General features: G+C 43.4%; 1 long non-coding RNA gene across 3 annotated transcripts; it reads left to right on the top strand.

Moving 5' to 3' along the window:
* The first annotated feature begins 5,205 nt into the window (after positions 1–5,205).
* On the top strand, positions 5,206–18,496 carry LOC145548094 (uncharacterized). 3 transcript variants are annotated; one of them, XR_014084389.1, is made up of 5 exons: positions 5,206–5,630; positions 16,816–16,918; positions 17,398–17,630; positions 17,766–17,869; positions 18,007–18,496. It is a non-coding gene; the product is annotated as an uncharacterized LOC145548094 (long non-coding RNA). The 3 variants fall into 3 exon arrangements; XR_014084388.1 differs by lacking the exon at positions 5,206–5,630 and having other exon boundaries at positions 15,765–16,918; positions 18,007–18,336; positions 18,418–18,496; XR_014084387.1 differs by lacking the exon at positions 5,206–5,630 and having other exon boundaries at positions 15,765–16,918.
* The last annotated feature ends 1,783 nt before the right edge of the window (positions 18,497–20,279 follow it).

The raw sequence follows: 20,279 nt of genomic DNA, 5'->3' as shown, positions 1-20,279 counted from the left end.
GGCCCTCGACGTGCCAACACATAGACTTTGAATGTAAACCAGATGCGCCTGACGGTCAAAACGCATTTGGTGTGAACAAACAGTGTCATATTAGGTCCATCATATTGGACCAAGGCCCGGTCCTAATATGATGGATTCATTGTTTTGGGTCAGGGATAAAGTTTAGAGGTAAAATGCCAATTAAATTTCAGTTAATATTAGTGTTAGGAATTGAGTGGGGTTAGGGAAAATGTTAGGGAAAATGTCTGGGTTAGGGCCACAGCTATTAAAATGAAGGGAAATGAATGCAAAGTTCTAATACGGGTCACAATAATTTTGACAAACCTGTATAGAATTTTGTTTTCTAAATCATTCTATAAATAACAATTATATAATGTTAGGTTGTTTTTCCGGGATTTGCATAGCTGCAGCATACCAGTAGACTGATGGGTTGAATGTGCTGAGACACATTAGAAACCAATCAGAACCAAAGGGTTTTTGGTTCTGGATTGGTTGTTTCTGGACAGAAGCAAAGACAGAGGAATTTTCACAGATTCTCTGTTTCATATTTTATTGTGAGACACTTTTAACAAATATTCATCCATCCACTTAAGTGTGTTAGACTTAAGTGTGTCTAAGTGTGTTAGACACACTTCAGTGTTAGTGTGTTAAGTCTAACACACTTATCCTTGCACACACTCAAATAAAGCTCAAATAAAGCTTTGAATTTTCATAAAAACCCAGTGTTGGCAAAACCTGGGTTTGCTAACACTCAGTTGCTAACGCCCACCTGGGTCTGGGTCGGTGTAAAGGCCGAGCTGGGCATAGCTTGGACTTCATGCCAGCATGAAGTCCCCCCATGTAACCAGTGGAGGTTGGTCGCATGGATGTCTGTCTTTCCTCAGACCTCCCTGGCTGATTGGAGGTCCATCCGTTTTCGGACCTCCCTGGTTGATTGGAGGTCCATCCGTTTTCGGACCTCCCTGGTTGATTGGAGGTCCATCCGTTTTCGGACCTCCCTGGTTGATTGATGGTCCATCTTTCCTCGGACCTCCCTGGCTGATTGGAGGTCCATCCGTTTTCGGACCTCCCTGGTTGATTGGAGGTCCATCCGTTTTCGGACCTCCCTGGTTGATTGGAGGTCCATCTTTCTTCTGACCTCCCTGGTTGATTGATGGTCTGCCTTTCCTTGGTCTCTTCTGTTGGTAGGGAGCCATCTCTTTGCAGGGGGACCTCTGGTTGGGTGGAAACTCTAAGATGGTTGTTTTCTAGAGCGAGCTTCAACTTCACCTTCAGGTCCGCAACCTGACCCTGCAGAGATTTCACCATTTCCTCCTGCTCTTTGAACTTTGAAGCTTGCTCAGAGTGACATTTGAGCTGCTCCTCGTATTTAAGCCTCACTCTATATTCTTCGACCATTACCTCAACCAGACCTTTATTGTGGGAGGCGTATTTTTCAGCCTCCCACTTGGAGCGCTCCAGCTGTCGAAGAAGGCTCTTGTCAGTTGTAACATTGGAAGAACAAGCAGCCTGTTCACGTTCAGCTCGCAAGTGACGTTCTTCTTCCAACATTTTTGCAGCTTTTGAATCTCCTCCTGCTGTGATGTCACTTCAGCCTGGTTTGCGATCCTTCGATCTTTTTCCTCGTGGAGTTCAAAGATCTTATTCTGCAGTTCTATTTTAAGATCGTCTACCTGCTTTCTCAGATCGCTAACGTGCTGGCTTGTCTCTTCCACTAAGGGGGTGATCTTGGAGTCAGCAGATGGAGTTGTTTCCTGCTTGACCTCCAATGACCTTGGATTCTTCAAGTCGTCTGAAGGACTTGATTCCCCCTGGATATCTGTCGATTCATCTTCCAACTTAAAGGAAGATGAATCAACAGATTCAACAGAATCGCTGTCATCTTCTACAGGGAAAATGATGGCGTCATAGTCAACTTGGATATTGAGATCCATTATGTCGACCCATGAAAGCTCAGATGGAATAGCTTCATGTTGACAAACAATCTGTTGTTGATTCATATTTAAACGGTGGTAAAATCTCGCTTCTTTAAAAGGAGTGTAGTATATGTAATCCGATAAACGTCGTACGTGCTCTGAAGAGGGATCTGCCGCAATTGAACTGTGGAACAGGTCAGAGAAAATGCTATCTGTGAGCTGCATTCAAGAGAAAGATTCCCTTATGACATCATAGAATGATGACATCAATGCTGATGCCATAGATGCCATTGGAACATTGGCACATTCTATTGTAGCCTGAAGTAAAAACATTTTGCTAGACAATATTAAACCATTGAGAAGTTTTAATTTTTGTTATCAAACATTATGAAGCAAAAAAAATAAAATACAACTCAGAAATATACAGGGCCAACCTCGAGAATCAACTCAAATCCAGTTTCACGCAAATACAAGGATGCTGGCATAAATGTTTAGCTTTTGAACGGCACCTTTCTAGGTTGCTATCAAGCTAATTTTCTCTTAGCTACTTTTCTTGTCTCTTCCACCAAGAGACATGCAAACATGCCTTTATCTTGGTTTTTTCTGTTCTTCCTCTTTTTCTCTCTCCCTAAAGAATAAGTTCTCTTTTGCGACATTAGTTTGCTTGTTTTTCTTCCACCGGTGTTTTTCTGAGGTTTGAAATGCATTGAACAGCAGCTCAAATCACAGGGCAACATTACTGACAGTGGCCACCAGGGGAACCCAAGAGCAATTTTTTTTTTCTTTTTGCCCATATCAAAATTGGTTTCTACATGACTAAATATATATTTAGTATTTGGAAGGAGTTTGTGAAAGGAGTGTGCTGCCCTATCATTACCCTATCATTATAAAATTTATAGGACTACTGATTGCTAAATGGAGGAGCAGGTGTGTGCAGTTTTCAACCTCTATTTTCCTCCATGCCTCTTCTCAGATACGTGGTGCATAGCTGAGGAAATCCTCAGGTTACAATTCAATAAAATCCAAACCATCTTTAAGTTTATAATAATATATATGTTCAATGGACAATGTACACTTCATGCATTAGTTTATTTTTGTCTAGTTAGTTTTTAGTTTATATATATCACTGAGGGGGCAGTGATATATATAATTACACAGTAATACTTTAATATTTCATGTCAACTCAATATCTTTTAATACAAAAACACGGTAAACCATCGGTGGACCGTCTCGACGCCCCCACCACCAGGCTTAGCAAGTTTTCTGGCGGAAACCCTGGACCATGTGTTCTTTTAAAAATCAAACACGCAATGCACTCATTGCAAATAAAGCACAGTGGTTTTGAATTTGGATGTGATGGTAAAATAAATATCTGTCAGTCCAAATGGGGTTAAATCTACAGCCAATTTCACATCTCCAGGGTTTCCCCCAGAAAACTTGCTAAGCCCAGTGGTGGTGGGGGAGTAAAGACGGTCCACCGTGTTGTATTAAAATTTGTATTAAAAGATGTTAAGTTGATAGGAAATGTAAAAGTATTACTGTGTAATTATATGTTACAGGAAAACATCTCTAGTTAAATGCTATTTAAACCCAAAATTAGTCTAAAAACAACAAATTTCCACTTCTGTTTAATCCAAATTAAGTCAGCGGCTCCATCAGGCCCCCAAGAGCTTCAGGGGCCCCATAAACACTAATATTTTAAAACAGACCACAGGTACATAAATGTAACACTTGTTTATTGAGATTATCAATGCTGTCGAATTTGATTCAATTGTTTAGGCGTACATAAATTAAAAGATTTTAAATTGTTTAACATTTAAGTGCAAAATTTTAAGGAGCTGGCAAGTTTACTTTGTAAAACTTCAAAGAACAATATTCATAGTTAGATTGTTTTGTTACCATAGCAACAATCGGTTGCTGTGAGTTTAATCTTTGAATTTACAAATACAAATAACTTATTGCTTTTTAGGTTTGTCAATTAAACTACTCCCTTCTCCCACATTTCACTAAATCTAACACAGAAGATGTTAGAGGTGCTGATGATTTTAGCAGCTAGAGGGCCCCCTAAGTCAAATTCTGCTCAAGGCCTCAAACAGCCTTGGACCGGCCCTGCATGATGAGGCAATCTGCTGCATTACGCAGTGATTTACTCATCATGCAGGGCCACAACAGGGAGATTTAATTCAATGCTGCTAATGTGGCTTTAATCAATATATCAATCAATCAATCAATCAATCAATCAATCAATCAATCAATCAATCAATCAAATTTTATTTGTATAGCACATTTCAGCAGCAAGGCATTTCAAGGTTCTTTACATAATTAAAAAGCCAAATAAAAACAGCGTGTGACATTGAATAAACAGTAAGAAAGAGAAAGAAAGGCTTTAGTAGCTCTTCCATTTCGTGTCTGTTTTTAAAAAGCCTCACAGAAACTATTTTGGTTGGTCGAGTTTATGGGACGAGTTTCTCAGATCTCCGTGTGGTTATTATAAACCTATCCTTTAGGAATAAATCTGCTCAGCTAGTGAAATGCTAAGAACAACAGAGATGCTTCTTTGCGGACCGACTTTTAATAAAAAAAAACGATTATTTTATTTTCCTAGAAACATAAACAAGCAACGCTTAGCCTGGCGGCGGGGCTAGTAAAGCATGGCGGCCGCCAGGCTTATAATACACTGGGGGAAACCCTGTGGTTTATTATTTACATTTAGCATAATTGGAACATTGTTTTTAAAACAATCAAATAAAAACGACTCAAAATGACTTGAAATTCCAAGCTGACGACTTGCGACTTGACTCGACTTTTGCCTGACTTGATTTGAGACTTGACTTGAGGACAAAGACTAGAGACTTACTTGAGACTTGACTTGAGGACAAAGACTAGAGACTTACTTGAGACTTGACTTGAGGACAAAGACTAGAGACTTACTTGAGACTTGACTTGAGGACAAAGACTAGAGACTTACTTGAGACTTGACTTGAGGACAAAGACTAGAGACTTACTTGAGACTTGACTTGAGGACAAAGACTAGAGACTTACTTGAGACTTGACTTGAGGACAAAGACTAGAGACTTACTTGAGACTTGACTTGAGGACAAAGACTAGAGACGTACTTGAGACTTGACTAGAGGACAAAGACTAGAGACTTACTTGAGACTTGACTTGAGGACAAAGACTAGAGACTTACTTGAGACTTGACTTGAGGACAAAGACTAGAGACTTACTTGAGACTTGACTTGAGGACAAAGACTAGAGACTTACTTGAGACTTGACTTGAGGACAAAGACTAGAGACTTACTTGAGACTTGACTTGAGGACAAAGACTAGAGACTTACTTGAGACTTGACTTGAGGACAAAGACTAGAGACTTACTTGAGACTTGACTTGAGGACAAAGACTAGAGACTTACTTGAGACTTGCAAAACAGTGACTTGGTCCCAACTCAGACATAAATGTTGTTGTTTATTTCTTAATTTAGTTCAACTTAATTTTATACTCTATTCAGGACTTTGGTTAATTGTTGCTTTGTTAAATATGCTATGAAAATAAAGTTTAACTTAATTTCTAAACGTTGTGTCTTGCAGGACCCAGAAAACTAGAGGAAGTTGGAAAATCTTCAGCTAAACTCAGAGACAAATATTGTTTTGGCTTTCTGCTTTTCTGGGAGCAGAAAAAGAAAACTCACAAGTTTCCTTTTTCTGTGCAGCAAAGGTAAGTGCACTATTTTCTCCCTGCAGCTACTATTTTCTAACTGCAGGGAGAATATTTTTGCTTTACTCTCTTGTATCCTTTTCTTTTCTTTTTTTTTTCCAGAAGTATAATGGCAAGACAGTGCAGATCAAGTTTGACACCTCTTCGCAATTTCAATGATTTTAAACAGGATAAATTCGCGCTTGATCTTTCATATGGTGGTACCTTTGAAACTTTAAACATTTTCGATGTTGAAGAAGCTTTAGATAACTTCAGGGACTCTTTCACTGCAGTGGTTGACAAGCATGCACCTGTTGAAAGCTATGAACATCACAAAAGATCTGGGGATCGATCCTTTCCACCGGAGGTCAATACAGGTGGAGGCCAAATATCAGATCCTAAACAGATCTGTGAAGCTTTCAATAAGCATTTTATAGATATAGGTCATCTGTTTGAAAGAACCAACAATGGGCCACCTGCCCTAACAGACGAGCTTGATGCCAGCATAACACCAGGGCGTTGTTTCAAGTTAAAAGAATTTACTTTTAACGAAGTTTGCACCGCCTTGCTAAATCTCGAAGATAGTGCCATTGATACAGACGGCTTTGAACCTTTCTTTTTAAAACATGGAGCTCCTATAGCAGCGATCTACATAACACACATCTTTAACCTCTCAGTTTCAACTGGAACCATCCCAAAAGCCTGGAAGGCTGCTTATGTGACGCCTGAACATAAAGCTGGTGAAACATCCGACCTTAATAATTACAGGCCTATCTCTAAACTTCCATGTTTAGAAAAGATTCTTGAAAGACTGGTTAAAAATCAGCTAACATCGTTCCTAACAGAAAACCAGATGCTACATGAACGCCAGTCTGCGTACCGAGAAAAACACAGCAATGTGACGGCTGCTACTGCTGTTTTAAATGACATAATAACTGATCTGGACGATGGCCAACACTGTGCAGTGCTTTTCACTGACCTCTCCAAAGCGTTTGATACGGTGGATCACGCTGTGCTTCTCACAAAACTTGAGAGGATTGGACTTGATGGAAAGGCCTTTAAATGGTTTGAAAATTATTTCCAAAACAGACACCAGAGAGTTACCAATGGAAATGTTGCATCAGATTTTCTACCTGTTGAAAGCGGTGTTCCTCAAGGCTCTGTTCTAGGTCCTATTTTGTTCAACATCTACATGGCAGACATCGCTTCATCCGTAACAGGCTGTAAATTTCACATGTTTGCTGATGACACTGTTCTGTACTGCAGTGCTGGTGATGCTGAATCTGCCGTCACAACCCTTCAGCAACACTTTGAGGATTTACAAAACCAGTTCAGGAAACACAAACTAGTTCTCAATGCAAAAAAAACAAAGTACATGATGTTTCCATCAGACAGGGATGTTGATGATGGACTTGTCCTCTCCAGTTTGGACGGCACAAATATCGAAAGAGTCAAAAAGTACAAATATCTGGGCCTGTGGATTGACGAGGATCTGAGCTTCGTCGATCATGTGACAACTTTGGCCAGTGATTTGACAGAAAGAATCGATTCTTTTCAAAGAAAAAAGTCACACCTTACCATGGAAAGAAAAAAAGACGTGGTTAGGAAAGAATTTTTGTCCAAGTTTCATAAGGGTCACATTTTGTACATGCATGCCTCACCTGAAGCTCTCACACAGTTGGATGATGTTTATCATTCTGCTTTAACATTTATCCAAGGGCATGGAGATGATGATGCTGATCATCATGCGCTGTATCGTGAAATGGGTCTGCTTTGTCCCTCCCTGATGCGTGAGAGAAACTTGTTACTCTTTATTTACAAAGCTCTGAAAGGTTTTTTACCCCCATACATTCAATCAATGCTTGTCGAAGATGAAGCCAGATCCGGTGATTGCATTTTGTTGCAGGAGCCAATGGCCTCTACTGAAGTTGGAAAAACCAGATTTAGTTACTTTGGACCCAGAACCTGGAATAAAATGCAGGAAGAACAAACACTTGATCCTTCTGAATCTGAAGTGGAAGCCAAGTCTTTAATTTTGTCCTATCTGACTTCCACATGTTCTTGTTGTTGCCGAGACTTGAGGAATCCTAAGTGGGGACTCTAGGTGTTATTTTCTTAGACATTCATTTTTCTGGGCACCAGATCAATACTAAGATGCATGTGTTCATAATATGATCATAGTTGACCTTCTAAACCGGAACGTGTCGCCGACGACACGGCCAAATTTGCAGTACCGTAATCCCGCCACACTTGGCGCTATCTGAAAAATTCGACCGGTTCCCGAAAGGGGAGACTTTCCACTTTTCAGCCAATATGGGGTTATTAGGGAAATTTCACAGCTGCAGAGAGTGAAATGAATCCAGGGGGAACTCGTTTAATAGACGGTAAATTACGAAAATAACTTGCTGGATATCGAAGGTTCCAGTTGTTATGGATAAATGGGTAAATATACTGCTCAAAAAAATAAAGGGAACACTTAAACAACACAATATAACTCCAAGTAATTCAAACTTCTGTGAAATCAAACTGTCCACTTAGGAAGCAACAGTGATTGACAACGGGGACCCTCGTCGGGTCAACAGGTCATATTGTGTTGTTTAAGTGTTCCCTTTATGTTTTTGAGCAGTATATATAATCTCACAGGACATTTAAAGAACTACTTACAATTAAAATAAGGAAGAAATATATAGGCAGACATTTTAAACTTGGGTGTAAAGGGTTAAAGATGCTTGTGTGGCGAAAGGGTTGTCTGCTATTAAATTTTTAAATATTGCAACCAAAAACGCCACCTGATATCTTAGAACCAGGACTAATCAGCTTCAAATATCTACAGAAAGGCCACGCCAGGTCGGGACAACAAAAAGAGGTGGATCATAATGTTTTTTTTTTAAATGAATGATTTATTTTCTACCAAAAATTTAAAATAGGCCTACAATGGAATAGATACTTTAAAAGAGACAGTTTACAAACTTCACAAAATACCTATTATACGTTAACTCTTCAGCGGCAAGTTGTTTTCCAACCCAATTAATAACAAGAATAATAATTGAATAATTGAATAATTTCAATAAACAAGAAATTAATCCAGAAAACAAAGAAAAACATGCAAAGCAGATGAACAGCAAAACAAAACAAGCAAAGCAACGAACAGGCTAAACAACAAAACAACTCATGCAAACAATTGACAAATTAAACATACATGCAAACAAAACAAAACAAAAAAAAGAATACAAATTATAAATAAACGTACTGAAAAATAATAGAGGGACTCACCAGAAACGGTTGAACCCTGGCCAAAATAAAGAATAACTCATTAATTGAGTAAAACACCCAGCTGAAAAGACGAAACAAAAGCATGGACAAAACAACGGCGTTGGCGTGGCTGCGCTCCCCTTGCGCCACAAACAATTAGGCCAGGTGTGCGCACCAGGAAGCAGCAGGAGGAGGGAGCGGGGAAACCACACAACAATCCACCGCCAAGTCCCGAACACCTCAGGATCTCGGTTAAGAACTCCACGCCCAAGACGCGTGCCTGACCACACGCACTCCCAGAGAGCAAAACGGGACCATCAACACAACCACATTCATCTTGGAGACCATTATTTGATGCTTATAGAAGGACAGGATCACGGGAGCTCACACAACGCCATCTCCACAGCCCAAAACAATTGCATGTGAGCACGCAACCCACACACCTGGCTTTAAAGGCTACATTGGTGCCGCCCACCACTCACCTTAAAGGTGAATCTGCACCAACATACCACATTCTTCCCCCCCTTTCTTTGTCGACGGCCCGACGACAACAGGACACTACCTACCCAGAAAACACAGTAATTTAAACCCTACACCAATCACGAAGATGACTCATCAAGAGCTCAGGGAAGATGATGGACATTGGAATGCTTCCCGGCACTCACACGAGTAGTTCGACGCAAGACTGAACAATCAGTACCTCTTGCTGCTTCCTCGGTGACTTGATTACCATTTTCTCTTACTGTTGCAGTCTCCGAGGGAGCAATGCCAGCCTGGCTAGAAGGGTCTGGGTCAGATGGAACCACAGAAGTTGGAAGAGAAGAAGTTGATGGAGCCACAACCCAGACATCACCATCAATAGAAGAGTTGCTGTCTGAATTGACCTGAGGAGATGGTCCGGTCTTATAAGATTGAGGCATGGGGCCTGAGATGACTTGAGCTTTAAGCATGTCCCGATGCACATTACGATGTGCATGCAAATTAGAAACTGGAGCAATGGTGTAGACTGGGCTGTCGCCAACAGGAACCTTCAGCACTTGAAATGGGTCAGAATGCCAGAGGTCATGAATTTTATGGCGTCCCCTGAAATTATGATCTCGTAGGTAGACCACCTGGCCAATCTGCAGAGGGGCTTCCCTAACCTTAAGATCATGTGTTGCCTTCCTGCGACTAGCATTCACCACCAGTCGATCATGGGCAACGGAAAAAGCTATTTTGAGCTTTGAACAATGCTCTGCAACCCAGTTTTGCACTGTCCCAGGAAGTGGGTCAGGTACTCAACCGAGGGCAAAGTCCACTGGAAGATTCGGCTCCCGCCCAAACATCAGGAAAAAGGGCGACTCCCCAGTGCTTTGATGGGGTGTGGTGTTGTATGAGAAAAGTACTTGAGGGAGACAAGCAGCCCAATCCTGTTTTTGAGACTGTGGAAGGGTTATAAGGAGGTTATGTAAAGTGCGATTGAACCGTTCGCATTGACCATTCCCAGCAGGGTGGTATGCCGTGGTTCGAGATTTCCCGACACTGCACAGCCAACAAAGCTGCTGGAAAATGGCACTCTCAAAACACCTTCCCTGATCTGAATGTATGCGGCTTGGCACGCCGAGCTTATAAAACCACTCCTGGGTAATTACTTTAGCCACAGTGGAAGCTCGTTGATCACGGGTGGGAACAGCTATAGTATACTTGGTGAACACGTCTGTCATAACAAGGACATTCTCAACCCCATTACGAGATGGTTCAAGCAACGTAAAATCAATAGCCAATATTTCATTGGGGCGAGAGGCAAGCAAATGTCCCATAAAACTGTGGGATGCTGGTGCAGAGTCCTTAGCCACCTGACACCTTTCACACTGCTGCACCCACTGCTTGATGTCGGAAGACATCCCTGGCCAAAAGCATCGCTGGCGCACCAGCTCAAGGGTTCTCTCAATACCCTGGTGGCCATGCTCCTGATGAAGCTGTTCAAGGACTTGCTCCTTAAGTGCTATAGGCAGGAGTAATTGGAGGTTTTCTTCCCCATCGGGCCGTAAGAACCGACGGTACAGTACTCCTCCTCTCTCTCTCAACCGATCCCACTGCTGAAGGAGAGCCAGTGTCTGCCTAGACAGGCCACGCCGTTCTGTTGGAGTAGGTCGTGTCCGCCTTTTCCAAAAAACCAGGACCTCCTTCAAACAAGGGTCATTCGCCTGCAGAATACAAATTTCAGACAATGAGCGTCCTGGCAAAGCACAAATCAAGGCTTGGCTGGCACAGTGTGGGCCTACAATATGCTGGAGGGCCAGTGGGACAGAACTGCCTGGTAGCAATTGAGTTGCTAGCTCAGAAGATGTTAAATACTGTCTAGATAGGGCATCCGCATTTCCATTACTACGACCAGATCTATATTTTATTTCAAAATCAAACGCAGCAAGTTGGGCAACCCACCTGTGCTCAAGCGCTCCGAGCTTAGCAGACTGAAGATAACTCAGTGGGTTATTATCTGTGAAAACCTGACACTTCTGCCCAAGCAAGTATTCCCTACATTTTTCAGTCATGGCCCACTTGAGCGCCAGAAGTTCCAATTTCATGGAACTGTAATTTTTCATATTGCGTTCAGTGGGCCGAAGACCACGACTGGCATAGGCAATGGGTCTGATGCCACCCTCAGTCTCCTGTGACAATACTGCCCCTAGACCATTGTAGCTTGCATCAGTCTCCAAGATAAAAGGTTTGGAGAAATCAGCATATGCAAGCACTGGAGCAGAGACTAGCTTGGCCTTTAAGGCTTCAAAGCTTTCTGCACACTGAGGTGTCCAACTCCCATCTAAAGTCTTTCCAGAAGCTTTTTTATGCTTAGCTCCAGCAACGTCCGCCACCAACTTATGTAGAAGGGCGGCTAATTTGGCAAAACCCGCAACAAACCGCCGGTAATAACTAGCAAAACCTAAAAAGGATCGTAGTTCAGTTACATGTTGAGGGTGCCTCCACTCAGCCACCACCTCAATCTTTGAAGGGTCTGTAGAAACACCCTCATGGGAGATGACATGACCCAAATATTTGACCTGGGGCTGGAAAAATGAGCATTTCTCCAACTTTGCCTTCAGGCCTTCTTGCTGGAGGCGACCCAAAACAAGCTCCAGTCTGTCCAGATGTTGTTGAACCGAAGAAGAGTACACAACAATATCGTCAAGATATAACAATAATGACTGACATTGTTGGTCTCCAAACAGCCTCTGCATTAGGCGCTGGAATGTACTTGGAGCGTTGCACAACCCAAATGGCATTCGATTAAATTTGAAGAGGCCAAAGGGTGTGCAAAAGGCAGTCTTTTGCTTGTCCTGCTCCGCTACTGGAACCTGATTATATCCACTTGCCAGGTCGATGGTTGAAAACCAACGAGCCCCCGACAGTACATCAAGGCTCTCCTCAATGCGTGGCAAGGGAAAGGCGTCCTTCCTAGTCTTGCCATTTAGAAGGCGATAGTCAACGCAAAGTCGAAGGCTACCATCCTTCTTACGAACCAGGACGATAGGAGAGGCATAGGGACTGCTGCTTTCCCGAATCACCTGTGCCTCAAGAAGTTGGTTGATATGGGCTTTCACAGCCTCATATTCTGAAGGGGGAATTCGTCGATAGCGCTGTCGAACAGGCACCTCATCCAACAACGGGATCTCATGGGTGATCAAATTGGTGCACCCAAGGTCACCATCATGCCTTGAAAAAACCATGTTATATCTCTGCAACAAAGACCTGACCTTGACCTGCTCCTCAGGGTTGAGCGCAGAGAGGTCCACTACACCCACTCTGTCCTCCAGCTCACCGGCTGCCTAGGCAGACACTGTAGCTGTTATGCAGTCAACTTCGGTGACCCCTGCTGGTAAACTCACCACCTCCGCCCTACTAAGGGTTCCAAGGCTGGTCCGAGGATAAAGAAGGACCTCCACTGTCCCAACATTGACCACTGGGATGTAGACCGTTCCTTTATCAACCTTCACCAAACATGGAGAGGTCAGCAATCCAGCTGGGAGGCCAGTTTCCGCAGGCTCAAAGAGAACAACTTGACCAGCAAACTGCCAGGGAGAGGTGCTGGCAACTAACTTCATAGTGCCACCCGATATCCGCACGGCTCGCGGACCTCGTATTTTTGCTGTCCCCGTTAATGTTTCCGGCTGATGAGCAGCTGCTTGATGGCATCTCTGTAAAGCCTCCAAAACTGGGCCTGGTGCCTGCACCACCACAGGAAGCTCAAAAAGGGAGTGGCCATAGGAACCAAACAGCTCTCTGTAACAGCGGCGAATTACATTCATCCCTAGGATACCGGGAACTGAAGGCCCCGCTGAAGGGGGATCCCTTACAACAAGTATTCCACAGTGATCTAACACTTTATGACATAGAGCCACATCTAGCTCCAAATATCCAATGTATGGAATTTCAAGCCCATTGGCTGCCCGCAACTGCAACCAATGGCAGGATAGAAGCCTATCGGTGCCCCATGGTTCGAAATGTTGCCTAAAAAAACTTTCCGTGATGGTGGAGACCATTGACCCAGTATCTAACAAGCAAGGGACCATTACTCCACCCATGTTAACCTCTATGGAGGGACAAGAGGCCATCAAATCAGAGAATCCACCTGTCCGTGAGCCCAAAAACACCCCTCCTGAACTTTGGCTCCCCAGTTCAGGGGGTTCTAGTTTCCCTGTGAAACTGCAGCATGAGAACTCCCGGAAGCAGAGTGTGTCCGACCTGAAAAGGGGACTCGCTCCCCGTCACACTCACTGGCATAGTGGCCAAACTGATTACACCTCCGACATTTAATACTACTACGAGGGGGCCTAGCGGCTTGGCGTGGAGCCTGAAGGGAAGCCACTGTCTTAGTCAACTGACTAAGTTGTTCTTGTTGTTTTTTAAGCAACTCCATCACTTCACTAAGCTCTGGTATTGATGAAGCAGAGGTACATGCACTATCTCGGACCTCATATTGGAGGCCATGAATAGATGGAAGGGAGAAACTGCGTTCCCGATGAACGGTTGGCAGCCCCTCCCGCTCCCAGGTAAGGGCCTCAGCTCGTACCTGCAACAAAGTAGCAGCTGGACTAACACGAACGAATCGCTTCAACTCCCTACGTAGTGCACTGTCCGTCACATACTCTATAAACTGGTCACGGAGTAGAACTGCCGCATTAGGCATTCCGCCAGGCGTACTCTGCTCAACCTGTTCCATAAGAGACATTAAAGCAAGTAAAAACTCCTGTAAGGTTTCTCCTTCTTGTTGTTTCCTAGAAAAGAAAGCGTGCTGTAAAGTTACATATGGCTGCATACAGTTCCCGAAGAATGTCCAAAATCCGAGTTGGATCCTGCCGATCCTCATTCGAGCGAAACTTAATCTCACTCTTAGCCTCACCTTCCAAATGATCAAAAATGAATAGTGCTTTGTCCCCTGTGGAAAGATGACGGGCCCGCATACAAGCCCGAACCTCCTCTATCCAGTCATCTAGAGACAACCCTGTCCTGCCGTTAAAAAGGGGACACTTGCGATCACGCGGCATAACCATTATGCGCTCAGTGGAAATAATTGGGGCTGATGAACTGCTGCCCATAGCAGTGCCTGAAGCCTGGCCACTCGGTCCAGCCTGGGCTAGAGCTCCCTCCCGGCGAAGTCGTTCATTGTCAGCCTTAAGCTGAGACAATTGATCTCTGAGCCGCTGAACTTCCTCCTCCATGCTAGCCACCAATATACACGCTCGCAATAAGAGAGAAAACTTTAATTTCTACTAATTCTGTTTGGTCCTAAAAAGAAAAGCCGTTGTTTTGTCCACCACAGAACAAACCCACTGTCATAGGTGCAGAGAGAAAATTATTATTATTATTTTTAAATCAATACAACAAAAAAAAAATTATTTTTTTTTTTCCAATACAAAAATAATCACACCTCTACTCAATGTCCATCCTCCCAACAACGCCAAATGTGGCGAAAGCGGTGTCTGCTATTAAATTTTTAAATATTGCGCCACAAACAATTAGGCCAGGTGTGCGCACCAGGAAGCGGCAGGAGGAGGGAGCGGGGAAACCACACAACAATCCACCGCCAAGTCCCGAACACCTCAGGATCTCGGTTAAGAACTCCACGCCCAAGATGCGTGCCTGACCACACGCACTCCCAGAGAGCAAAACGGGACCATCAACACAACCACATTCATCCTGGAGACCATTATTTGATGATTATAGAAGGACAGGATCACGGGAGCTCACACAACGCCATCTCCACAGCCCAAAACAATTGCATGTGAGCACGCAACCCACACACCTGGCTTTAAAGGCTACATTGGTGCTGCCCACCACTCACCTTAAAGGTGAATCTGCACCAACATACCACACTTGCAAACCCTCAACATGGATCAAAGTTCATTTTGTTATTTGTTTTAAGAGCAGTATAATAGTGGTAATGTAATGATCAGAACTGAGGACCCGAAATTTCAGTCAGACAAGATGTAAAAATCAGAAAATTCTTTATTGAAGACCAGGGTAAGGAGAGGCAAGCACGAGCAAGGAACAGGAACCTCTTCCTTGTGTAGTGGGGAAAGAGAGGTCCAGGTAATACAGTGGTAGCGGCCCGTAGCACACCCAGGGATGGACAGAGCTTGGAGGCCAAGGGATGGGGGCAGACAGATCAGGGCAACAAACTCTCAGAGGGTCAGACAAGGAGCAGTGGTCAGGGTGCGGAAAAAGGGTCAGACACTTGTAGGTAATATCAGGCAGACTGAATCCAAGGGCGAGGCAGGAGGCAGAAGTCAAAAGACAGAAACGGGGTCGAGACCAGAAGACCGAGGCCAGTGGAGGATCCGACGTGGGCAAGGCAAGGCAGGAAAATCCAAGGGACAAAAAAGAGTTCGAGGTCGAGGTCGAGGTCGTGGTTGTGGTTGTGGTCAGGTCAGGAAGGAATGCTGGATGTCTACTCACTCTAAGGCTTTCAAAAATCTGGCACTGTCTGCCTGCCTGAGAGCTGAATATAACAGTTGGTGAGCAGGTGGAGGACATGAGCCTGATTGTGCTCCAGCGCAGCAGCATGCAGGTGAGCCACATGAGCTTGATGAGAGGAGTAATGAGGAGAAGAGCATAGCAGGCAGACAGGCCAGAAACATGACAGGTAATGTTGGAGCAATTTTTTCTTTATTTCTTTATCAATTTGAATTTTATTAGTTTATTCTTAAATTAATTATTTTTTTTATTATTTACATAATTTAGTTGTAGGTTAATGATTGTTGACTTCATTTATTTAGTTTTTATTTATTTATTTTTATTTATTTTCTAAGTAACACAGGACTAAATGTGGGTGAGTCCACCTGCTGTGAGCGTAGGGGCCTGGTGAAGGACCAGCAGGCTTTTGGGTTTGGGGCTTATGGTTTTTATCAGAGCAAAACAACAAGTTTGATCAAGTGAGGAACCAGCAGCCTGTGGACTGAAGGGAATAATCCCTCCTCAGTTGACATGTTGGATTTATGGATCTGAAGGATTATCATCAAACAAAAGGTTTTGGACACGTCAAGGATTGAAACGTCACTCATTCATCAAACTGGTACGTGGCAATATAAAAGAAAACTGTGAAGCTACTGGAGTTTAAAGACATTAATTCACTGCAAAGACTGATGAGATGAGTTTGATGTGACAAATTGACGCATAATTGGATCAAGGCGTGTGCCGACGCCCATCATGGAAATGTTTATTATTATTATTATTATTATTATTATTACTATTATTATTATTATTTCCTAAGCTTTCTGACACATAATAACATGTACTGAAATGTATTTATTGATTATTATTTATTTTTATTTGACCTTTTGCCCATGATGCACGGCGCAGTGGGGTAAATGCCACGGGCTTCTGTTTTAGCACCTCTGTGTTTTTTTGCCACAGAATGGCTCCTGTGCTCAGGCAGCTGTACTGTATGCTAACAATTTCTTCTCGGTTGTTGCAGGACTATTAATGATGCCTATATAATTATTCGGACGTCCTGAAACGCCCCAACAACAACAAAGGATTCAAGATGGATGTGTCAAAACTTCACAATAACTTTGAAGGTAAGTTAATAAATTGTTTGTTTTCACCATAACGCCTCATATCTCTGGCAAAGGTGCTATGTAAACGTTAAGTGTTTTGATTATCTGTGCAATCTACATATCTACACTTTATAGAAAGATCTATGTAAACATATATAGATCTGTATATTGTGCCCAAGCTGTCAGTCGAAGCTGAAGTTAGCTTTCTAATGTAGCATCTAATTCAGAAAATAGCTAAAGGGCGATTACACTTAATTTTTCTCTATCTTGAGCTTTTTTAATGTGATATACTTTAAAAACTACAACAGCTAGACATTTCAAACCTAACTAGATTATTCTGCACTAACACCAGAATAAATAAAACATTTGTGAAACCTTTAATTGATTTGTGAAATTTGTAAAATGTCAATAATAGATTCCAGAAGGCATTAGATCTGAATTATTAAATTGGCGTTGTTTTTTAACTTTCAGTTGTTTTGTTTTTTTTGTCTTTACTGCAGCTGGAGCTGGACAGCAGTTCTGTTTGATGGCTTCCTGGAGGGAGAGATCGGCTGAGCTAATGCTGTCTGCAACTTTTCTCCTGCTATTATCTTTTATTTTTATAGAAAGTATTTCTATCAGTTGCTTTTTTCATTTTGTATAAAGTATTTGCTCCATTTTTTATTTTTTTTTACCTTAATGCTTACCTGGTCGGTTGAGGTGGAAATGTACATCCTCCTGATTACTGATAAATGTCAGAACCACATGGACTGAGCTGGTTACATCAGATCAATCTGAATCTATTTCTCATTAAAACGACTTCCTGTAATTTTAAGACTGTTGAGTTCGGGGTTTTCTTGGGGCGGCTGTTAATTTTATTCCCCATCAGATGGAGTCCGAGAGGCGGCTGAGCGGTGGGCTCCTCCTATGACGTCATCCCCACACTGGGGATCAATCATCTCATTATCGGCAGCTTAAGAGAGGCGGAAAACGGTACTTAGACGTCAGAGTGTCAACCTTTGATGGTACCTCTGAGCCCCTCAGAGTTTGCTCTGAGTTATCTCCTTGTGACCTGTCTTTTTCCCCTGCTGTTAGAAAGTTTACCTCATTGTGATTTTTGCTCTTTTCAGGATTCCTCTAAATCTGGATCTGGTTCCAAGTTTTCTGCTCACTCCTCGCGACGTCACGGGAAATCACCCCGTCGATGCCCGAGCTCCAAGACTCGCCTGTATCCGTTGTTTCTGCCTGCCATTCTGGACCGGTCGTCCCACCGACTCACTGCCGCCTTCAAGTGTAAGCCTGCCTGTCCGTCCGTCCTCCAACGCTGCTCACCGATCCTCTGCCAGCCGCTCAGCCGCGCTGGTCAAATCACCAAACCCGACGGAGAAAGAATCCCAGAGGCTTTAAAGAACCCCAGGACCAACATTTCTTCTCCCACGGGGTTGATGCCCACAGCTCAAGTAAGTTAGCAAACTTACCGCCAACAAATCATCTAAATTCCGATAACCTTGAACTCACCATCTTTCTCATTGTCTCCTCAGAGTGCCGTGTGCAGCCGTTCAATCCCAGGGCCCGATCCACATCTGATTATTCTTTGTAAATAAACTTTATATTATTGTTCATTTGTATCCGCTGGTGTTCTTGCATGTGGGCGAAATTGGTAAAGCCCACAATGCCGGTGTTGAATTAACACCCAAAAGTGTCTATATGTGTCCAAGTCAGCTGGTGTTAAATTCAACAATACAAAGTGTCACATTAACATTTACAACGGTGTTAGTGTTAAAATATATTCAAAGTAACACCAGTGTAGTGTTGATCATAAAACATAATGTGGTGTTAAAAAAGTAAATAATTGACCCACAAGGTGTCAATATCAATCAAATCCAGTGGAAAATATTCAAAACAATACACAGAAATGGAAAGTTTAACTTTTCTTAAACCCATTTCAGTATTATAGACCAATGTTCATTTAACAAAAAACTGGGTGTCAATTAGAGGTGTGCCGATCGATCAGTCACCGATCGGCAGATTTCCGTGAAAAAGTGTATGATCGGTGATCACGATTTCTTGTTGCCGATACCGATCACCTGCATCTCATTTCGCAGCCTGCCTGTGCAGCTGGTCTCCTCTTTCCTTCTCTCTGCGCAAACACACAGCAACAAATCCTAAGCGATGTGGAACTATAACGCACTGAGTGAATGTGGAAGTTTGCGTGTTGCGGCGGAAAATTGAAGCACGTCAAAATGCATCAACACAACGAATCTAATTTCTGCTTATGCTAATTTATGCTGACACATCCCACCAGGAGGAGGCCTCGGGGAAGACCCAGGACACGCTGGAGGGACTATGTCTCTCGGCTGGCCTGGGAACGCCTTGGGGTTCCCCCGGAGGAGCAGGAAGAAGTGGCTGGGGAGAGGGAAGTCTGGGCCTCCCTTCTGAAGTTGCTGCCCCTGCAGCAGCTTCAGAAGACAACGTTAGCTTAGCATATTCATGAAATTAGCATATCATGAAAAGGTTCTCTGAATGAGCAACTAACCTCATCATCTGAATCAACAAAGTAACTCTTAACACCTGCAAAAGATTCCTGAGGCTTTTAAAAACTCCCAGCCTGGTTCATTACTCAAAACCGTAATCATGGGTCAGACTGCTGACCTGACTGCTGTCCAGACAGCCATCATTGACACCCTCAAGCAAGAGGGTGAGACACAGAAAGACATTTCTGAACGAATAGGCTGTTCTCAGAGTGCTGTATCAAGGCACCTCAATGGGAAGGAAAAAGTGTGGCAGAAAACGCTGCACAACGAGAAGAGGTGACCGGACCCTGAGGAAGATTGTGGAGAAGGACCGATTCCAGACCTCGTGGAAGCAGTGAACCGAGTCTGGAGTAGAAACATCCAGAGCCACCGTGCACAGGCGTGCGCAGGAAATGGGCTACAGATGCCGTCAAGCCACTGTTGAACCAGAAACAGCGGCAGAAGCGCCTGACCTGGGCTACAGAGAAGCAGCACTGGACTGTTGCTCAGTGGTCCAAAGTACTTTTTTCGGATGAAAGCAAATTTTGCAAGTCATTCAGAAATCAAGGTGCCAGAGTCTGGAGGAAGACTGGGGAGCAGGAAATGCCAAAAGGCCAGAAGTCCAGTGTCAAGTACCCACAGTCAGTGATGGTCTGGGGAGCCATGTCAGCTGCTGGTGTTGGTCCACTGTGTTTTCTGAGGGGCAGCATCAATGCAGCAGCTATCAGGAGGTTTTGGAGCACTTCATGCTTCCATTTGCTGAAAAGCTTTATGGAGATGAAGATTTCATTTTTCAGCACAACCTGGCACCTGCTCACAGAGCCAAAACCACTGGTTTTGTTTAGAGCTCTCTGGGTTTTTTTCTGCCTCTGGAAGTCGCTGGTTTTCTT

This window comes from Poecilia reticulata, chromosome 17 (assembly GCF_904066995.2).
Source record: "Poecilia reticulata chromosome 17, P_reticulata-male-v2, whole genome shotgun sequence".
NCBI lineage: Eukaryota > Metazoa > Chordata > Actinopteri > Cyprinodontiformes > Poeciliidae > Poecilia > Poecilia reticulata.
The sequence above is the reverse complement of the archived record's forward strand: the minus strand, read 5'-3'. Positions and strand labels throughout refer to the sequence as shown.